Here is a 20,980-nt window from a genome sequence, read left to right as displayed (position 1 = left end):
TAGATAAATATATATCTTTGGGGAACAATCACACTTCTTTTCGATCCCTCGTTTACTGCTCTACCAATTTAAGTGCCAAAACCGAGCCGTGTAGCGCTTTGGGAAGTTGCGTAACGATGCGTGGGCGCTAGTACCGTACAACCGCGTAGAGCGCAGGACGCTGCAGTTATAGACGTACTGCGCCCACCGCGGAAGGTTATAAAAGCACTCACATTACCACAGCAGAGAAGTGGCTACGCAGCCTGCTCCAATACGCAAGTTCGCATGCTTTGTGTCTTTTGGGGTGAACGTTTACCGCACTTTCGCTCCAAATTCGTGCTTATTTGGACGCAGTTGACACCTAAGCATCCAACAATTTAAGGCGTCTTTTTCGCGATTGTAGAGCAGCATATTCCCAGTGGCACATACGGAGTTGTTCAAGTTGGCGTCAGAGGCGTTCATTGAAGAGCGCTACACAGCTACTCGCACATACCCAGTGACACGAGTAGGCGTCAAGGAGTTTCTTGGAACAGCGATGCGTACCCAGTCCCACATCACAGTGACCCATGTCGGTGTGAAGGAGCGTCGTTGAAGAGAGGCACGTAGGTACACATTGCCACATACGAGTGATTACGCTGGAAGAGTCATCTGTATGAAAGCCGACGCGCCTGTCCCGATGATCAGATTTTTTCGGCAATCGACGAGAGTGCTCGCCGCTCTTATTGAGCTAAGTGTTACTTCTTACGCTGGACAAAGATTCGCCCAATAAAGAGTTAAATTCGGAACTCAGTTTCGACATTGCATCTTTCTTCACCGCCACTACAACGTGACACTACGACGCCATACATGTATGGAGCTGCACCGGCTGGGGAAGCGAACAGGCTTAGCGGCACAACTTCTGCGCGCCTACATCTCCTTCTATCGTGCCGACAGAAACAAAAACTCCACGCTATGTAGGGTACCTATTTTTGTGGAATGGCCTAACTGTCGAGTTGCAGTGCTGAAGGACAATGCGAGAGGCCACGGAAGTGTAAAGAGTTGCCTCTGTACACATTTCCAGAACGACACTGACAATTCAAGCCCGCTCGACGCATCCGCGTGTGACTCGATCCCACCGCACCCATACCGTCGTATATTCCAGCCGGCGCTTACTACATGCTTTCCAGGCGGCTGCGCTGATCCGCAAGCCCGGAGACCAACAGATTTCGAAAACGCAGAGGCAAGAACACTACGCGGATATAGAAAAAAAAAGAGAAGTGAATAAAAATATAAATCCCAATATCGCCACCGAGCTGAAGCGTGAAATACGCGAAACTGCGAGTGAAACGTTCCGACTGGGCTGAGCTTTCTCGGCTGTCGGAACTCGAGTTGGTGAAGATAGAAGCGCTAAAGGGGAAAAAAAGGAAAGAAGGAAAGGCCGTTATGAGGGAACGGCGCTTCATGGCAGATACGTACATTTCCCTCTTGAACGCTTATGCAAATCACGGGCGAGCTTGGGAAGCGATGCAGTGAAGAATACGGTAAAGGAAAGCAACAAGGGAAGCTAGTAGAGGCAACGCCTGGCGAACGAGCGCCAGGGGACTAGCAATAGTTGTTTGCCCATTTTTATTTTGACAAGAGGAACAAAGATGGACGCGGGCTTTTCGGGAGACAACGAATGCGCGCAAGCAAGTTGGTGTCAAGCTTCGCCACTTTTGTTTTGTTCCTGGCTCTTGCCGCTGGGAGACTGACGCGCTTGTCGTCGGCGTGCACAGATGTCAGGGGAGCGCGATTTGTCACGGGGCCTTTATCTCTCTCTCTTTCTTTCTTTCTCTCTCTCTCTCTATCTCTCTTTCCCGTTTTCGTATGGCGGGTAAACACACCGATGGGTTTGCGCGCGCTAGTTTTCGCTTTTTGCATACATCGGCGGCAGTCGCGCGCATGGACAGAATGTCAGACACAGCAGCAACCGCGCCGCCGGTAGGCGTGGTGCGAAGGCGTCTGGGAAAGCGCGGAAACGCGTTAATTAATGCATGGTTCATACATACACATGCAGGGCGGTGTCTTCATCGACAGATCCCCTCGTCGCGAGAAATTTGCATGTTTTATCGTTACGATTAGCAATTGCAATGAGACACGCAAGAAAAAAAAAGACCCTCATCGGGTGAGACCGCGGCACGCCACTCCGACGTTGAAGGGTGAAGAGCTTCACCCTTCAAAGTCGGACTGGCGTGCCGCGACACTTAGGGCCATCTGTTAAGGGCGTGGGAGCTCAGTTTCCGCTGAGTTTCATTTTTCTGGGTGATATTGGTCAGCATTCGCTACGCTATCAAAAAATCTGCAGCGTCAGCTTTTGCATCGAGAGCCCCTGTTATGTGCTCGCTTCCCTCGTTCTGAACGTTACAGTTAAATTCAAATTGTCGCACACGACTACATCTACATCGGCAGAACTTGCAGCTCTCCATGCCGCTATGATGTACATCACCGAAGAGCCTACAGAGAAATGGGTCGTATTTTGTGACTCAAAGGCAGCCCTTCACAGCATCAAGTCCGCATTACGTCCCAGAACTTACGAGCAAATGACATCTGAAATCAGGGAACTGCACCACCATGCTCTGGAAAGTGGACACCACATTATATTTCGGTGGATTCCTGCTCACTGTGGCATCGTCGGCAACAACCTAGCTGACAAGGCTGCCCGGTGTGCCCACGAAGATACCAAGACGCGTCCAACACCTTTGGCGAGGTCGGACGCTGCCAGAGAACTTCGCCAACTTGCGCGTAAGAAGTCCCAAGATCTCTGGATTTCAAGTGGCCTAAATTGCAGATTACGTAAACTGGACCCCACGCTACGGCTACAACTGCCATCTAGCCTTCCCCGCGGCGAAGCAACCTTGTTGTGTCGCTTGTGGCTGGGAGTGGCGTTCACGAACGCATACTCCTACCGTATGGGAATGGCCGAGAGCCCGATGTGCGACTCCTGTGGGTGCGAGGAGACCATCGAGCACCTATTGTGTACCTGCCCTCGCTACGATGTCCAACGCCTCTCTCTGCGGGCAACTTTAAGCAGACTGGACTCGAGATGTTTCACCGAGTCAAAGATACTCGGACCGTGGCCACACCCGTCACTAGCTCGAAAAGCGATTCGTGCACTAGTGCGGTACTTGAAGTGCACGGGCTTAACAGACCGTTTATAGTGTCCTTGTGTATGGTGTCGCTCCCACACGTACCCAGTGCTCCCTCTCTCCCTTTCCTCCTCTTTCTATTCCCCTTTCCCCCACCCCCAGTGTAGGGTAGCAAACCGGATGCTGTTCTGGTTGACCTCCCTGCCTTTCCTACCCTTGTTTTCTCTCTCTCTCTCTCCCTCGTTCTGTTTACTGAGCTGTACTCTTCAAACAAAGGACTGTAGGGACGGCACACCGGGACAAGGCTCCCAACTCCACAACCTGACTGCCAGTCCTGTCGTGCTTGTACGCGCGCCACGAACGGGGCATCTTTATTCTTTGCTAACTCTTATGGTATCTAAGCTTATGGTACCTTAAGGGTTACGGCCTGGATTCCAAGGGAAGGAAAGCATAGCAGAGGGCGGCAGAAAGTTAGGTGGGCGGATGAGATTAAGAAGTTTGCAGGGACAACATGGCCACAATTAGTACATGGCCGGGGTAGTTGGAGAAGTATGGGAGAGGCCTTTGCCCTGCAGTGGGCGTAACCAGGCTGATGATGATGATGACGACGACGATGATGATGATGATGATGGTGGTGGTAGTATGTAAATCTGCAGGACTAAATAACCCGTCGGAAGAGGGCGCTACAGGACTAAATAAATGACGCACATGAGCACATCTCCCCTTATCGTTTTGATGTCTGCCGCTGAAAGCCCCAAATTGTTTTAAAAACATAAAAAAATTAAGGGGCGATTTAGCGGAAGTGTGAAAGAAATGTGCGAGCATTAGCGCTCACTTCTTAGAGATCCCGGATCCAGGATTTACAGGTACGCTATAGAGTCAAATATTACGCCAACGCGGAGTGTTAAAATACCATTCCAGAAACCTCTCGGCACTTCTTTCGTGCAAAAAAATAACATAAAATCTAGTTCAAGAGAAAATCGCGTTCTCTTAGCTTAATTCAAATCGCCCGTCCTTGACCGGGGAGCAACGACGTTGCATACGCCGTCACCGCTCTATACTGCTGTTAGGGAGTAAAACAGCGCCTGACAGAAGGCGCTACCATTACTTGCGCAAAAACAAAAACGCGCGGCCATGGAGAAGCAGAGCCAAGGCATTGGATTCGCAGCTGCCGCAGCTCTCGGTAAACTGCCGTGGACCGCAAGGGACTGAAAGGCGAAAGCGCAAGCGGCGCAGTGTCAAACGAAAACTAAAACCTTTCGACCACCCACGTCGGGTAACATAAATTAGCTCTTTAAAAGAAAAATCGAATAGAACTGGCTGAGAAGGAAGGAGGGTTCTAACGGTTGAGAATGGCATTTTTAATACCAAAGCGCTGCAGGCGGTGCTAAAAACTTTGCACCTGTTAAAAACGCGAGACCAGAAAAAAAAACTAAGTTTGTACAATATTGGAACAAATCGCAACTGACGCCACTCGCTAAAGGTGTCAAGAAAAGTAGCGGCAAATGTTTATCAGTATTTCTTTTACTGCAAGGACGCGCAAGCCGGATACACATTTCAGAACCATTATCAGTGAGTCTGGTTGCTGCTGGCAGCACAACGTAAGCCTATTCTTGCAAGAGAAATTAATGCTGCTAGCTATGAACGACCCGTTCCGAACCAAGAAATCGGATGAATTAGTGTAGTTGTGCATGGCAACGAATATCTTGGTTATGCTTATTCGGTTGATATAGAGTTATCATTCTACTCAGTGCCACAGCATCAACTTTGAACGTCGGTGAATTCATGCATTGAGGAAGACTGTACTAGTCCGTTCCAGAATGATGTCGGACTGTGTGGGGGAATTTTTTTAAATCTTTTGGAATATTTCCGTAAATATATCTCTTATTGCTCTTAAAGAGCAGCCGTTTTTACAGCGGAATGGCATTTGTATTGGGTCCTGTGGTGCTCCAGTTCTCTACAATATTTTCTAGCTAGTGCAGACGGATCTTTATACCCCGTTTTTATGAAAGAAACAATTTAGAAGATTTGCGGTACGTCGATGATTTTTTAGTGCTTTTAACATTTGAGTCTTCCTACCGGGACACGGTTAATAAGGTTTAAGCTATCTTAAGCAGTACGGACAAGGCCTTGTTTTTACCCATGAGCCACATGAGAAACATTTTTCTAGAGTTTTTGGATCTTATCCTTCAAAAGTCTGCAAGACGACACGCGTGTTCGGGTTACCAACCTCGCGCACTGAAGGAACACTTGGCGCTGAAGTCAGCTCATTCCAGAGTAGCAGAAAAGGGAATTGCTTACTCATGTATGGATTCGGCTCTCAAAAGAAAAAAAAAAAGATCGTGTGTGCATAAGACGCAGGAAAGTTTTTACAGTGAGGCGCGCCGACTTTTGGCAACAGGTTTCCCTTTGTCGCTCCCGGCAGCCGTCGCCGAGGTCCTGATAAAGAAAAGTCAGAAAGAGGGCGGTGGCTGAACGTGAAAGGTTCCGGCCTGTGGCAGTGCCTCATCTTCACAAGGTCACTCAACAACTGAAGAGAGTTCCTAGCAGGCACAGTGTCCCTCGGGCATTTTCTGCGCCGAACAAGCTTGCCAAGCTGTGCACCCGAAATTGCGATGACCGCAGGCGTGGATCCTACATCGGGCGCGGAATCTCCTACATACCATGCACAACCGGCGTGGTTTATGCCTTCCCCTCTCTCCTGTGGAAAGACGGGCAGACAGGGCGATGTATCGATGAACGACTCTGGGAACATGCGCAAGAAGTGCCCAATAATGGAGACAAAGGTGCGCATCTTGTTGTCCATATTAGTTCCTGTTGCAATTGTGCACAGCGAATTAATGAGACTTGGATTCTCGGCAGAAGCAAAAATGAACACGCGCTGCTGGCCTTGGAAGCTTAACACATAAAGTAAAGGAAAAATGACTGTAAGATGACTGTATCAGCCATACTTCGTCATGCCTATACTCAGCCGAGTCTCTTCTGCTCGTGTCTTCGGTAACTGGCTGAGATGCGGCATCTAGGTTTCGTCATAGGGCTAGTACCAAAATGTAACGGGGGAGTCGCAAATTGTGTCCTGCATTTACGCCAATTTCTCGTATACTAAAGTTCTGTTCGCGATAATATTGTCGCCTTGGAGGTTCTGCAGCATTATTGTGCCCCTTCGCTCGTCGTGCACTCGATCATATGACGAAATAAGCCAATACTACCGCCTTAAACGACACATCAGGCCCGAACCACACAGTAAACTAAACAAGCGTCAGAAGATCACCTGGCGCAGGTTACAGACACACTCATACCCGATCCCCTATACGTATACTTGCACATTTAACCACACAGAGTAAGTCCATACTGTCACCTTTGCGGCGAGCTGGCTTCGCTCTGTCCCATCTTCTGGGACTGTGAGGACGACCCCCTCCCCCGATCTCCTGGCCTCTCCCTCACCTTCATCGTGAGAGGAAGTGCTACTTAGCGCCAGTTCGGACGTGGAACTCCGAGCCGTGGAGCGAGCCGAAGCTGTCGCCGTCACGCATCGCCTGGCGGACATCTGGCCTTCCTGACGAGCCCATGAATTAGCTCCCCACTCTGACGAATGAAGTCGTTTCTCTCAATGCCTTTCGTAGTATGAGCCATTGATGATTACAGTTTTCTACATGTCCTCTCTGATGCATTTTTTGCTTGCCTAGTGAGGTATGAGGCATTGCTGATGATGATAGCTTTTGCTTGCACTGTTCTGTGCGCTGACAGGATTGTGCCTTTGGGGGGTAGTGGTAAGCAGCTTCGCTGCAAAAAATGCATATTCATCTTTTTCTCACAATCCGCCCCTTTCCTAATGATAGAACACATGCCCCCTTCGTGCCCTACATCACCATTAAATAGGTTCAAATGCTCCAGTTCGAAGGATAAAGAAACGAAGTGGATAAGGCCAGAATAAATCAGTGTTTTCCTCTCTTGTTTACTTAAAGCCAAAATGCAAACATTGAATAACATTGCAAGGAATTACGGGCCTCGCGTTTGCTACGTCCCTTCTGCGTAAAACAAACGCCTGCACTGTACAGGCATTTATCCTATCAGGATAAAGAAAATTACTATAAAAAAGCACCATGGTACAAGATACAAACTTCACATAAAAAGTGGCTGAGCCTTCTGTCTCAATCACAAAATATTTACTTTTAGCTCTGACCTAAACATACCATCAATCGTAACGGCCTTATTGTGCTGTTATACTGCTGTTCGGCTTTCATTAAGGAGATTCTCTTAACCGTGTGTAATCGCAAAATTAAAGTTTGCCGATTCCGCTATATCACAAAAATAGCATTATTTTTGTCCCCGACCACGTGTTAACCATTAGCCTAATCAATATCTGCCAGTCTTTGTACACAATAATGCCAGTATTGTCATTGTCATCGTCTTCTTTCCATTTAGTTTTCTCAATGTGTGCATATATATATATATATATATATATATATATATATATATATATATATATATATATATATATTGTAGCAATAATACAATCATACCGCAAGCAGGCTGCAGCAGCGCGCAGAATAGATTCATCGCTTTATCGAAGACAGCTACGAGGACGGTATTTTTCAGCGTGCCAGCTACACGCCATTGTTGTTCAGAGCCTAGCCTTTGAGTGTACATAGATGCTGCGCAAAGTTATTTAGATATTATTATTTGTGCAGTCATTTCTGTACAGTTACTTCGGCGTTATAAGAACACACAGTTTTCTTGTGCTGACGTGAAGAAAAGCGCTTTCGGGCGACGCGTGCTGTGTTAAGGCATTCGACCCAGTTCCTTTGTCTGGCGGACAAACCGACACAATACCTGGGTTCTCTTTACGCATTATATAATGGCGCGGAGAGAGAAAACACGCCGCCCTCTGTAGGACAACGCGACAAACATCCATAACCACGCCCATAGGAGAAAAAACGACGGTGTTCGTACCAGAGGCGCACAACGGGGATTCCAGCGATGCCGCGAGCAATGGTGTAAGGGAGACGGAGAAGGGGGGGGGGGGGGGGGGGCATCACATCGAACGACTCGATCCCTGCCCTCCCCCTCCCCCCCCCTCTTTCTTGCCGTCCCGCTACGATGTCGTCGGGGGATAATCAAAAAGGAAGGGACCCGTGTGGGTGTGTTTTGCGTCGGCAGTCCGAGCCGTGAATCAATCACCCGGCGGCATCGGGTCGTGATGACGTTGGCCGGCGTGGGGTCAATCAGCGATGGACGCCCCAGCACCCTGTTTCCCTCGTCTATACCGTATTGCTCCACTCACAACCTCCCGCCGAAAGCTTAACTATGGTAACAACCGTAGAAAATGAATAAACGCGTCTAGCCGAGCAGTATGTTACTGAATTTCTTGAATCTATGATGTATCAGGGCTACTGCAATGAGAGCGTGTTTATATATCATCATCAGTGTCATCATCATCATCAGCAGCAGCCTGGTTACGCCCACAGCAGGGCAAAGGCCTCTCCCATACATCTCCAACTATCTCGGTCATGTACTAAATGTGGCCACGTTGTCCCTGCTAGCTTCTTAATCTCAACCGCCCAACTTACTTCCTGCCGCCCCCTGCTACGCTTCCCTTCCCTTGGAATCTAGTCCGTAACCCTTAATGACAATCGGTTATCTTCCCTCCTCATTAAATGTCCTGCCCATGCCCATTTCTTTTTCCTGATTTCAACTAAGTTGCCATTAACTCGCGTTTGTTCCCTCACCTAATCTGCACTTTTCTTATCCCCTAACGTTACACCCATCATTCTTCTTCCATAGCTGGTTGCGTCGTCCTCAATTTAAGTACAACCATTTTGGTAAGCTTCCAGGTTTCTGCCCCGTACGCAAGTACTGCTGGTAAGACACAGCTGTTATACACTTTTCTCTTGAGGGATAATGGCAACCTGCTGTTCATGATCTGAGAATGCCTGCCAAACGCACCCCAGCCCATTCTTATTCTTCTGATTATTTCAGTCTCAAGATCCGGATCCGCAGTCACTACCTGTACTAAGTATATGTATTCCCTTACCACTTCCAGTGCCTCACTACCTATCGTAAACTGCTGTTCTCTTCCGAGACTGTGAAGCATTACTTTAGTTTTCTGCAGATTAATATTTAGACCCACCCTTCGGCTTTGCCTCTCCAGGTCAGTGAGCATGCATTGCAGTTGGTCCCCTGAGTTACTAAGCAAGGCAATATCATCAGCGAATTGCAAGTTACTAAGCTATTATCCATTAACTCTTATCCCCGATTCTCCCCAATCCAGGTCTCTGAATACATCCTGTAAACACACTGTGAATAGCATTGGAGAGATCGTACCTCCCTGCCTGACGTCTTTCTTTATTGGGATTTTGTTGCTTTCTTTATGGAGGACTACGGTGGCTATGGAGCCGCTATAGATATATTTCAGTATTTTTACATACGACTCGTCTACACCCTGATTCCGTAATGCCTCCATGACTGCTGAGGTTTCGACTGAATCAAACGCTTTCTCGTAATTAATAAAAGCTGTATATATATATATATATGGCTGCGGGAATTGCGCCGGCCCCAGTAGTAAAATGAAGAAAAAGATAGTACGACGTACGTTGAATTTGCAGAGTGTATTTCACTGACGTTTCGGATGATGGAGCAGCCTTTGTCAAAGTGTTTGACACAGGCTGGTCCACCATCTGAAACGTCAGTGCAATATACTGTGCAAATTCAACGTACGTCGCACTACCTTTTCTTCATTATACATACATACATACATACATACATACATACATACATACATACATACATACATACATACATACATACATACATACATACATACATACATACATACATACATACATACATACATACATATATACATACATACATACATACATACATACATACATGCGCGACCATTCACAACGACCGTTACACAGCAATTGTCATTGCCTAAATAAGCGGTTTGCATGGGTTGCAAACGTGCATGTTAATGTTGCACCCTGCTGCATGCCACCGGGAGCACAGATGTCTTAAAGCCAGTCACGAAAATTACTTTTTTCATCTTTGCTTCTAACATCAATATTGAGATTTAGGCAAATTCATTGAACTGAATGCCATCCTCAAGGCTATTTTACAAAGCTAATTTAAACGAACGTCGTGGTTGTCGGTTGTTTCATTGATGACGAACACTTCTCATGATGACGTGGTAAGAAAATTACAGTTAGCTTCGAGCACTTATGGGACTTGCGCAAGCGCAACGAATGAGACGTGAATACGCCACTCACTGTCAATACGAATGATCAGTGCTGTTCACACGTTCAAAACAGCCTCGACGACGTATTCTGCTGAAGGCATTCCAAATAATAATGAGTAGGCAGCGTGCGGGTGAAGGTTGTGCGTTCCAACTACATCCGGTGGGCATCTCATAAGCTGAGACTGGTGAAATCAGGTAGAAGGGGGACGGGGAACGGGGTTCCCTGCAGCTGTAATAAGAAATCACCGGTATTGTGAATGTGCGGCTTTATTGCTCACCTAAAAGAAAACGAGAGGTTTTATTGACAGCAAAGAAGCAGAGGTCGACTTGAGCTGCGTTCTAGTCTGCGACTCTGCACTGGAATGGAGCGAAACGGAGCAAAAGTACTAGTACTGGGAGGGATGATGATGACCAGAAAGTTTATGGTTAAAATTCGGAAATAATATTTGCTGGAAAGTACCTTGATTAGCCCAAAAGAAAGGAATAGGCGATCGAACACCAAGGAAGGAACGAGAACAGAGTTAACGTTTTAAAAAATGGGAGGAAAATATACAGACTATGCTTTCTACAAGGTACTAAAAGAACCAAGAATGAGCAGGGCACATGAAACTATAGTTTTGAGAAATATGAAACTGGACTTATATAAGAGTACCCTTTAAGTCGCCATTATTGACATTGCCAGAAAGTTAGTTTCATATTGAATGAATTGCTTTTTGTTTCCTTTTTTTTTCTTTCTGCAAATGATGCTTGCCTCAACAGATAAATAGCCTATGCCAACGTGATTCCAGCAACCTTCACAGGCTTTTTTCCCCTTTTTTTACGTTCCTCGGCATAATGTAAAGAAAAAGGGAAACATTTTATTCTGGTCGAGGTTACTACGAAGTGGAGTTGCGCAGGTTATGTACTGGGCAGAGGATTAGAACCACCCGTCTATTCCAGCAACTGAGCGGGTAAGCGCAAGTCTCCTGCTTTAAGCCCGGTCCATTGAAGTGCATGGTTGTCTTCGCGGCCGAGCGCATCGTCGCCCCGAACGCCTTATCTCGGAGGCAATCTGCAGAGGGTGCAAGGTTTGGTCGCCTAATGTGCGCTGTCTTCCCGGGCGCTTATTGATGCAGGTCTCGCAATTTAACGTTTCAGAGACGCGTTAATGCGAGAGGTCACGCGCACCGTTCGCTACCCGCTGACGGCGCTCTCATCGCGCTAACGTTGGGACAGCGAGAGTTCGTGGTAATCGAGCGAGGTCCCCTAATCTTTGCCTGTACGCGCACGACACCGTGCTTGTTAATTGAATTAGTAAGCGATTCCATGCTACGATTTATGAGGCCGATAAGCGTACGAATGTAACTTTCTGCAGTTGTCTAACACCTTGTTCCCTAATCCATGATTCGGCTTCGAGGCGAAACTGCGTCTTTTTGTAAGGAGCGCTGTTACTTGCAAGTAGTTTTCCTCCTTAACTGCTCCTTTATTGGCACAGAAAACTGTCCGCAAGTATACCGATTTTCTTCGTGCAAACGCCGTTAGTTCAGGTGACGCGCAGAGCTGTAAACCTGCTGCTGATTGATTTAGAAAACTGCACCACACTCACCCTCACTGCGGCCTGTCTTCTGTTGCGTCAACAAAGTTGAAGGCGACAGCTGGCCAGCTCTCCTGCATGGGATAACAAAGACCACCGTGAACCTTATGTGTAAAAATAAATAAACAAATAAACAAAGCATCCTTATAGATCAGTCGTTAATTATAGCTTCTTACGCAAACTGTGCTAAGTGAAGTTGAGAAACTGTTGTCACAGTGACCTCTAATGAAGAGTTCACTAAACGCAAGTGTATTTGTTGAGAAAATTACTTTGAGAAAACAAGTATTTCGTTCTAGTTTGGGGTGACAAAGTACAAGTAGCCGTTGAAACCCAAAATTAAAATGAAGCTTTGCCTCGGAAGCTGCTATCTAAACACATGCAAACGGAACAATTATTCTTTTTTTTTATTCCTAGCGTGTGCGAATCCTGTGGTTTGGCGAAGCTTCAATGTTAACATTAAACTCCTATGTCTCTCGCTCCACCTTTCCACTTTCCTATGAAATCATTCTGTGTCTTCAAGCACAAGCCACGGGCTATGCGCGAAAGAATGCGGTAACAAACTCTTACGCCCCCCGTCTCCCTCTATCCTAACAGGGATCAGACTATTTGTCCTCTGAGGACGAAGCCTCGGGTTCTCAACAAAGGTCAGACTGCGACCATTGCTCCGGGCCCGGTGATCACGATCGCACCAGAGCCATGTGCGCGGACCATTTCTTTTCTTCTCGGCATGGTACTCGCAGTGTGTTCACCTCCCGAGAATTCTATTCCGTGTACTCGAACCTTGTGGACCTTCTCCAGGTTTCCTTCCTTGTCGTTCTTTTATGTTACAGCATACCATAGTTTCTTTTATTACATTACTATTTCTAAATGAGCTTCGCATCGGACATCTTGTTTGCCGTAGCAGGCAAACACGTTCCGGTACTTGAATTCCGCTGGCAAACAGGGGCACAGTATGGAAGGGAAAGAGAGAATTTATTAACGGCAAACACGGCAAGGCTCGGACGGAGCCGACGCATTCTGACCGTCTGCGCGAGACTTTATTGCGCAGGAATAATGGCTCCGCTCACGCTGTAATACACTTATTTCAGCACATCCGTAGTGTATACGGTAGCGATGCAACGCTCTATGGTAAGCAATCGAACAACTAAACACACAGCGCACAATGTATAGTCCCTTCGACTAATCAATTCTTACGAAAGGGCCGTCCCTTATGTAAACACGGTCGATGTGATTATGAGGCACAGCGCGCTTATTGCGAGAGAAAAAGAAACATCAAGAAAGTAATATTGAAATTATTATTGCAAGACTTCAATAAAATGTTGTGTGCCTTGTGCGCCCATCATATCTCGAGCGGTGACTGCGAGTAGTGAAATGAAAAAGACGAAGGGAAATTCTCGCATGTACCATCTATCTATCTATCTATCTATCTATCTATCTATCTATCTATCTATCTATCTATCTATCTATCTATCTATCTATCTATCTATCTATCTATCTATCTATCTATCTATCTATCTATCTATCTATCTATCTATCTATCTATCTATCTATCTATCTATCTATCTATCTATCTATCTATCTATCTATCTATATATCTATCTGTCTGCTTGTCTATCTATCTATCTATCTATCTATCTATCTATCTATCTATCTATCTATCTATCTATCTATCTATCTATCTATCTATCTATCTGTCTGCTTGTCTATCTATCTATCTATCTGTCTGCCTGTCTATCTATCTGTCTGCCTGTCTATCTATCTGTCTGCCTATCTATCTATCTATCTATCTATCTGTCTGTCTGTCTGTCTGTCTGTCTGTCTGTCTGTCTGTCTGTCTGTCTGTCTGTCTGTCTGTCTGTCTGTCTGTCTGTCTGTCTGTCTGTCTGTCTGTCTGTCTGTCTGTCTGTCTGTCTGTCTGTCTGTCTGTCTGTCTGTCTGTCTGTCTGTCTGTCTATCTATCTATCTATCTATCTATCTATCTATCTATCTATCTATCTATCTATCTATCTATCTATCTATCTATCTATCTATCTATCTATCTATCTAAACTCTTTTCTTCCTAAAGAAAACCATCTGGACACTGCGAGAGACATCGAATGCTGTTAGTCGCCTCATGGCGTGCGCGATGCGAGAGTCCCTCTCTCAGGTACTTGTCATTCGCTATTCCTATTTGAGCAGAAACGCCACATGAGACTACAGTTGTGCCCCGTCAGGCAGAACAGAACAACGTTGCTTCGACAGAGTACAACGAACCAGCCATGATGCCATCGCTGTCACCGTCACATTATCGTCGTCCTCGTCGTCGCCGCCTTGACGCTGTCGTCACGTAGACGCCTAGCGTCACCAACCCAGTTGCTTGCCTGAAGGAATAATCTTTGTGGCAACGCTTTGCAGAAAGCTGAACGATGCTTGCTAACAAGCTACTTGCAAAGTACTTCGTATAACATCGACTCGCAAAATGCCTGGGATTTGCATAATTTTAATTGTGCTTAGAGGTTGTCTTTTTGATTGATTGATTGATTGATTGATTGAGTAACTTTTATTTTACAGTCCTGCAGAACGCGTATTAGCACGTCGCGGGCCGCTCCCACGTCGGGACCGACAGGCCTAGCCTGCCAGCCGCATCGTAGGCCTGCTGGACAGCCCAACGTTGCTCAGCCAGGAGTGGGTTGCGCAGGGCCGCCTCCCACCTAGCTGAACTGAGGTCAGGGCTTGCTATAGAGATACATCCCCAGAGCATGTGCGAAAGTGTTGATCTATCCCCGCAAGCAGGGCACGCGTCATCAGTGTAAATCTCCGGATATATCGCATGTAACGTGAACAGGTTGGGATAGGTTTCTGTCTGCAACAGTCTGAATGTCAGTGCCTGAGGCCTAGTGAGCTTGGGGTGAGGAGGAGGGTATTGTCGCCGCGAGAGATAGAAGTGTTTAAGAAGTTCATTATAAGTGGCCGGCGCGTCCCTACCATGCATAACTCTCTCTTCGGTCGTTACAGCGCCAGCGCGGTCAGTCAGTGCGCGCGCGGCAGCGTGGGCCGTCTCATTGAGGTTCGTGGGGACACCCGCCATGTGCCCAACGTGGGCTGGGAACCAAGTAAGCGAGTGATACTTGATTCTATCCGGACCTGCCTTACGAAGCAGCCCAAAAGCCTGTTCTGAGATCACTCCACACTGAAATTCCCTAATGGCCGACCGTGAGTCACTGTAGATGACGTCGCTGCTGTCATCAAGCATCGCCAAGGCAATGGCCACCTGCTCGGCTATCGCCGGATCTCCGGTTCGTACAGATGCACAGTTCGTGAGTCGCTGTTTGGAATCCACCACTACTGCAGAAAAGGAGCACCCCTTCCGATATGCGGCCCCGCCAACAAAGCAGGCTCTACGCCCCTCTGTCTGGATCTGTTTGAGTATGGTTGAAGCTCTTGCTTTCCTTCTACCCTTGTTATATTCAGGGTGTACATTTCTTGGTAACGGCGATACGGAGATCAAATCTCGTATATCCCGTGGTAACTGGCATTTTCTTGGTGCTTTTTGATGTTAATAATTTTTCCACACGCTAATTGCCCGGAAACAACCCGAGTGATTAATTAAGGGATTAACTTCGGCAAGGATGAGGCACAGCACGTTTCTCCTCGTGAAACCGTGCTCCGCGGGTGGAAATCTCCCGCCATCATGTTAACACTGTCTGTCATTTACATCATTCGCTCTCTCGAAAAGGCCCGTGAGATAACATTGCCATTTTGGTTGTTCCTCTCCTTCAGCACGATGTTGATACGCAGCCGAGGAAACCGGATTTGTATATAGCGCCGTTATCATGCAGCTGGTGACAGAATATCTTCAATGTGAGAGAATTCGCAATAACAAAACAAAAAGGAACTAAATGCTGAAATAAAATCATCCCACTGATAAAAAAATTAAAATATGGGGTTTTACGTGCCAAAACCACTTTTGATTATGAGGCACGCCGTAGTGGAGGACTCCAGAAATTTTCACCACCTGGGGTTCTTTAACGTGCACCGAAATCTAAGTACACGGGCGTTTGTGTATTTCGCCCCCATCGAAAATGCGGCCGCCGTGGCCAGGATTCGATCTTGCGACCTCGTGCTCAGCAGCCCGACACCATAGCCACTGAGCAACCACGGCGGGTGTCCAACTGATAAGCACAGGTACTGTTAGTACAAAGTGAAATATGCACAATATAAAAACTTCAACGATTACGATACTTCCTAATGCGAGTTTTGAGCGCAGATCTTTGAGCTGTTTTGAATTGGCGATATATTGTAGCAAATAAGTTTTTTTTCTGAGCGACAGGGTCCTCTCGGCGGCGGCGCTGAGGCTCTGCTGGGGCAGCTTGTTTACAAGCCCTGGCAGAAGACGCAATCCCACCGGTTGTGCCGCTCGTTGTTCAGAAAGAAAGCGTGAATGCGCGAACGCGTGGCTCGCGCGGAGCGCATTCTCCAGCAGCGGCGACGCAGGCGAAGTAGCGCATGCGCAGTGTGACTAAAGCACCCGCAGCGCTCGCCCCATGCCTGGTGCGCCTGGTCGCCGCCGCGGAGCACCTCTCGTGCGGCACCTAGCTTTAGCGCATGCGCAGTGTGACTGAAGCACTCGCAGCCACGGAGGAAGGAAACTAAGGAGAGGCCCTGACGTCACTCTTTGTGAAGCTGAAGTGAAGCCGGAAGTTGGCGTTGCTAATGGCGTTGCTCCGCCTATCGGGCTTGTTTACATTTCTCGCGAAACCACGCCGCGCTGCGCGCAGCAGTGCTTCTCGGACCCGTGCGCTCCGCAGCAATACTAAGCAGTCGTTAGCACGTTAGCATGATTCCGCGAAAGAGGGCAACATTTCCCGCGAATAATGCTTCGTCCGTAGCCATCGCCGTGGCGCGGTACATAGCGTGCAGCGTTACATGCGCGTTAATTTCACGAACTTTAGTTCCTCCTGTCCCACCTGGCCACAGCAACATCCGGTAGAGCACGGTCCAGATAACGCAGCGCAACAAAACACGGGAGACCAACGCAAACCCGCCCGCACGGCGCCTTTGCCATGGTAAGAAACCTACGGAGCTACATGTGCGAGCTCGCAGAACAATAACAAAGCCGCCATTGTGGCCCGAAAGGCGGGGCCACTACAGCAAAACAATAAAAAATACTGCAAAACAAAGGAGAACCTACTACGTCATTTCCTCCACACTTTTCTCCTAGCGCACGGAGGGGGTAGGGCCTCTCCTCAGTTTCCTTCCTCCATGCTCGCAGCGCTCGCCCCATGCCTTGTCGCCGCCGCGGAGCACCTCTTGTGCGGCATTTAGCTTTCCTGCTCAGCCTTTTGCAATACTCTCCTCCTCCGCTTTGCTCCGTACGCTTCCGCTACACCCTCCTCCTTCGCTTTCCTCCTCGCGCTCTCTTCGTTATCGCCATCTTTCATCCCCTGCTGCGCTACGCGTTCGCTCTTTCATCCTGCGCTCTGCTCGTTCGCTCAATTAGGCCAAGGGATGCCGTAGCGGACGCTCGACGCCGAAAACGGGAACCTAACAGCTGCGCTTTAAAAGAAAAACCCCAAAACTTTTTCGGGGTACTTCGTGGGTATTGTGTGAGTGCGCAGATGTGTCTCGTGTTGGTGTACGTGCGCAACTAGAGACTACAATGACCACCATTTGTCAATTTCAACGTGTGGCATAACTGTTCGTGACAAGTTTGTTTATGACGCATTACTGAGTCCCTCTTTGACCAGCTTCTCGGAATAAAGTTGGTTTGTCAACTGAATATAGTGAAATTATCAATGCAGGTAAGTGTGGAAACAACAAAAACAAACTTCTGTACAGTGAACTGCCGTGTGATAACTCTACGTGTAATTTATTCGAGACCTGCAGCGATGAGAAAGTTCTGCGTTGAGGGCAATGAAACCGAGGTATGCTTTCTGTTTTGCGTGCAGGACTTACAAATTTACGAAGTTTTTATAGCTGCTCAAGGACCAAAAATGGTGTCGCAATTAAGATGTAGCACGCAATGCAAGACTCTGTATACTTATGGCTAACACAACACACACATAATGGACCGCATGCGGCCGATACACACATCCGCGTAGCGAAAGACCTTGAAAAGAAAATAAGTGACTTGCAATAGTACTACGCCGAGCGACCACGCAGTAGCAATTTTAATTTCATCCTCTGGAATTTTTGTTTCGTTGCACCCAGTAGTTGCTCTTGACGCCATTTTATGTGCCTGCGTATGAAAACAAAAGTGCACAGCAAGAGGTTTTTTTTGCCCATCCCTATCGAAACGCCGCGCTACTGTCTATAAGAACTGCACTAGAAAGTTTGAGGCCCAAAATTCACCTCGTACGAAGCCCGTTTTATTTCTGAAACTTACGCCTTTCGGTGCCTTTTATTTTGACTTCTCGTTAGCGATACCATGGAAAGTATCGTAAGATTTCAACGGATTCATATTGTTCATATCTGTAATCATATTTGAGCACACCGGAAATCAGAGAATCAGTCATGTGTGAACCAATGGGCTGCAAATCAGATATATGTTGGCATTCATGCCGACACCTACGGTAAATAGGAGTTTAAGTAACAAACCAATATTCGAAAACTGGTTGATACTGTTAACATCTGCGTCACTATTTTCGTCACAAGTATAAACGTTCTACGACAAGTGGAGCAGAATTTTACATTCCAAAGGCGTGCATAAGATTGTGAGGGATCCCACAGATGGATTCGCGTTTCCTTGGCGCACAGGCTGCCTGTTTTCGTGCATAAATATGCAGCAGGCATCGCACCGTTTTTTTTTTAATTTTTGTAAAAGCCATAATCACGTCATCCGTTTCTGGAATTTGTCACGAACCTTTTTAAAGATTAGGGCTGTGTTGAAGCAAAACATTTTGGCTTTTCTCTCTTTGTTGGCGTCACTTCAATGCATTAGTTTAGACGTGTGCTTTTGTTTGGTTCAAGTGATAGAATTCACCCGGTTCTACACATTCACCACAAATAACCAGCGATTGTATTTCAAAAAAGAAAAGAAATCGTCAGCGTTGTTGCGTCTCACATATCAGACGACCTAATCGACTTAGGAAATCAAATCGTAAAAAAACACACCATAGAGTCCACGAGTCTAGAACGGGTGTTGAATCGCATTTAAGTGCCCTTTCCCTCTTATGTTCTCGGCAGACCACCATAAGTGATGTTGCCGAGGTTATTTTCAGATGGTGTCTCAAACGTAAATATTGGCTCAGCAAGATGACAAGGTGTTATCGTACCCGCCGTGGTAGCTCAGTGGCTATGGTGTTGGGCTGCTGAGCACGAGGTCGCGGGATCTAATTCTGGCCACGGCGGCCGCATTTCGATGGGGGCGACAACACCCGTGTATTTAGATTTAGGTGCACGTTAAAGAACACCAGGTGGTCAAAATTTCCGGAGTCCTCCACTACGGCGTGCTTCATAATCAGAAAGTGGTTTTGGCACGTAAAACCAGATAATTAATTAAGGTGTTGTCGTGTTCGCTAAGCAAGCGTATGAGTGGTGGTGTTTGTAACGTCCTTTCTCTTCTTTTATGCGAAAGCACGAAATGACCCATTGGGCAAAAAAGCCGACGTATGTCGTCTGTAGAAGCGAAAAGCGGCACTTAAATTCCCATTGGCTGCGGCGCCACGTCACGGGCGGGTCTCGACGGAGCAGAGTCGGCGAAAGGGAACGCACGCTGCCGCAGTAGGGCGCCAGGTGCTGCGTCAGGGGAGAGGGCATCGCCACGACGCCACGTCACCCTCGTTCTCTCTCCCAGAAGCCTACGTTATCCGCGCCTTCCTAGTCCACGCAAGCTCTCGCGTGCGTTCTAACTGCGCCTCGGAAAGGCCAAATCAAAACGCGCCAAGCACTCTGCTTTATGACGTCTTGCTACTTGGTCTAAAATTTTCATAACCAAGCCCGGCGTCACAACATCTGCAGCGTCAAAATCACCGTGTCTTGCTCGGGAGCATCCCCATTAAATTCTGCGGCAGTCGGTTGGGTTAAGATGACATGTTAAGAGTACACCGGCCTTCTGTTATATAGAAGGCATTGGCCAAGAGTGTCAACACGCTCGCTTGCCCGCGAGGAGTTCTTAACTCGAAAGTCCACTCAACGGCGTTCAATTAGACATTAACGCTTTCGCATTCACAAATAATAAGTTCTTAGGTGTGGTCGGATTTTTAATGACTAGCATTTTAGTCTACTAATCCCACTTTGGTGTGCTGCAATCTAATAGCTATCGTGTGGCATTTAAAAAATATACGTTTGAGAGTGCGCGTTGTCGCCTTTTTCTGTCCGTGTGAGTACTTTCTGTCGGAAACCAGTTGTGGTATGTGCAACAGAGAGAGAGAGAGAGAAAATAATGCAGAGAAAGGCAGGGAGGTTACCCAGAGGTACTTCCGGTTGGCTACCCTGCGCAGGGGGAAGGGTTAAGAGGGATAAAAAGAGAAATAGAGTGGAAGGGGGAGATAGAAAGAAAGGGAGACAAGCACGAACAAAGCGCGTACACTAGAGAACGGTAGGGGGAGGCATTCTTAGAGTCTGTCGTGAAGCCCCGTAGACCGCAAGAACGTTAATAGCGCGAGTAAGGCCTTCAACGCGGATGTTCTTTCGGAGCATTGGCCTAAAGCTTTTAGTTCTGAAAGTGGACGATTGTCCAGCTGGTCCAGTACCCTGCACATCACTTGTCTCTCAGCACTGTATCGCGGGCAGACACAGATAATGTGTGCGAGCGTCTCGTCGATGTTACATGTGTCGCACGTGGGGCTGTTGGCCATTCCTATGAGGAAAGCATAGGCGTTTGTAAAGGCAACGCCTAGCCACAGACGGTAAAGCATAGTCTGTTCACGTCGTGGTAATCCAGGCGGGAGGTGCATCCGTATGTCCGGAGACAACGAACGCAACCGACACATGGTGAAAACATTTGAGTCCCACAGGGGCAAAGTACACTCACGGGACATCAATCGCAGCCCAGCCGCAGCGTCTGTTCGCGAAAGCGGAATGAAAACTCGTTGACCACTTTCATGCGCCGATCGGGCGGCTTCGTCGGCTTGGTCATTCCCGCTGATGTTACAATGTCCTGGA

The 20,980-nt window shown here is 47.5% G+C and overlaps 1 protein-coding gene across 1 annotated transcript in view; it reads right to left on the bottom strand.

Annotated features, from left to right (window-relative positions):
* The window catches only part of LOC126544174 (putative diacyglycerol O-acyltransferase Mb3761c), a 560,147-nt gene that overhangs the window by 341,655 nt on the left and 197,512 nt on the right, over window positions 1–20,980 (bottom strand). The window contains exon 3 of the mRNA XM_050191407.3: window positions 11,909–11,970. The gene's annotated coding sequence lies outside the window, so the exon portion shown is untranslated. The remainder of the gene's footprint in view (window positions 1–11,908; window positions 11,971–20,980) is intronic.

The sequence above is a fragment of the Dermacentor andersoni genome, chromosome 10 (assembly GCF_023375885.2).
Source record: "Dermacentor andersoni chromosome 10, qqDerAnde1_hic_scaffold, whole genome shotgun sequence".
In the NCBI taxonomy this organism is placed as follows: domain Eukaryota; kingdom Metazoa; phylum Arthropoda; class Arachnida; order Ixodida; family Ixodidae; genus Dermacentor; species Dermacentor andersoni.
Note: the sequence above shows the minus strand (reverse complement) of the source record. Positions and strands in the feature narration are given on the sequence as shown.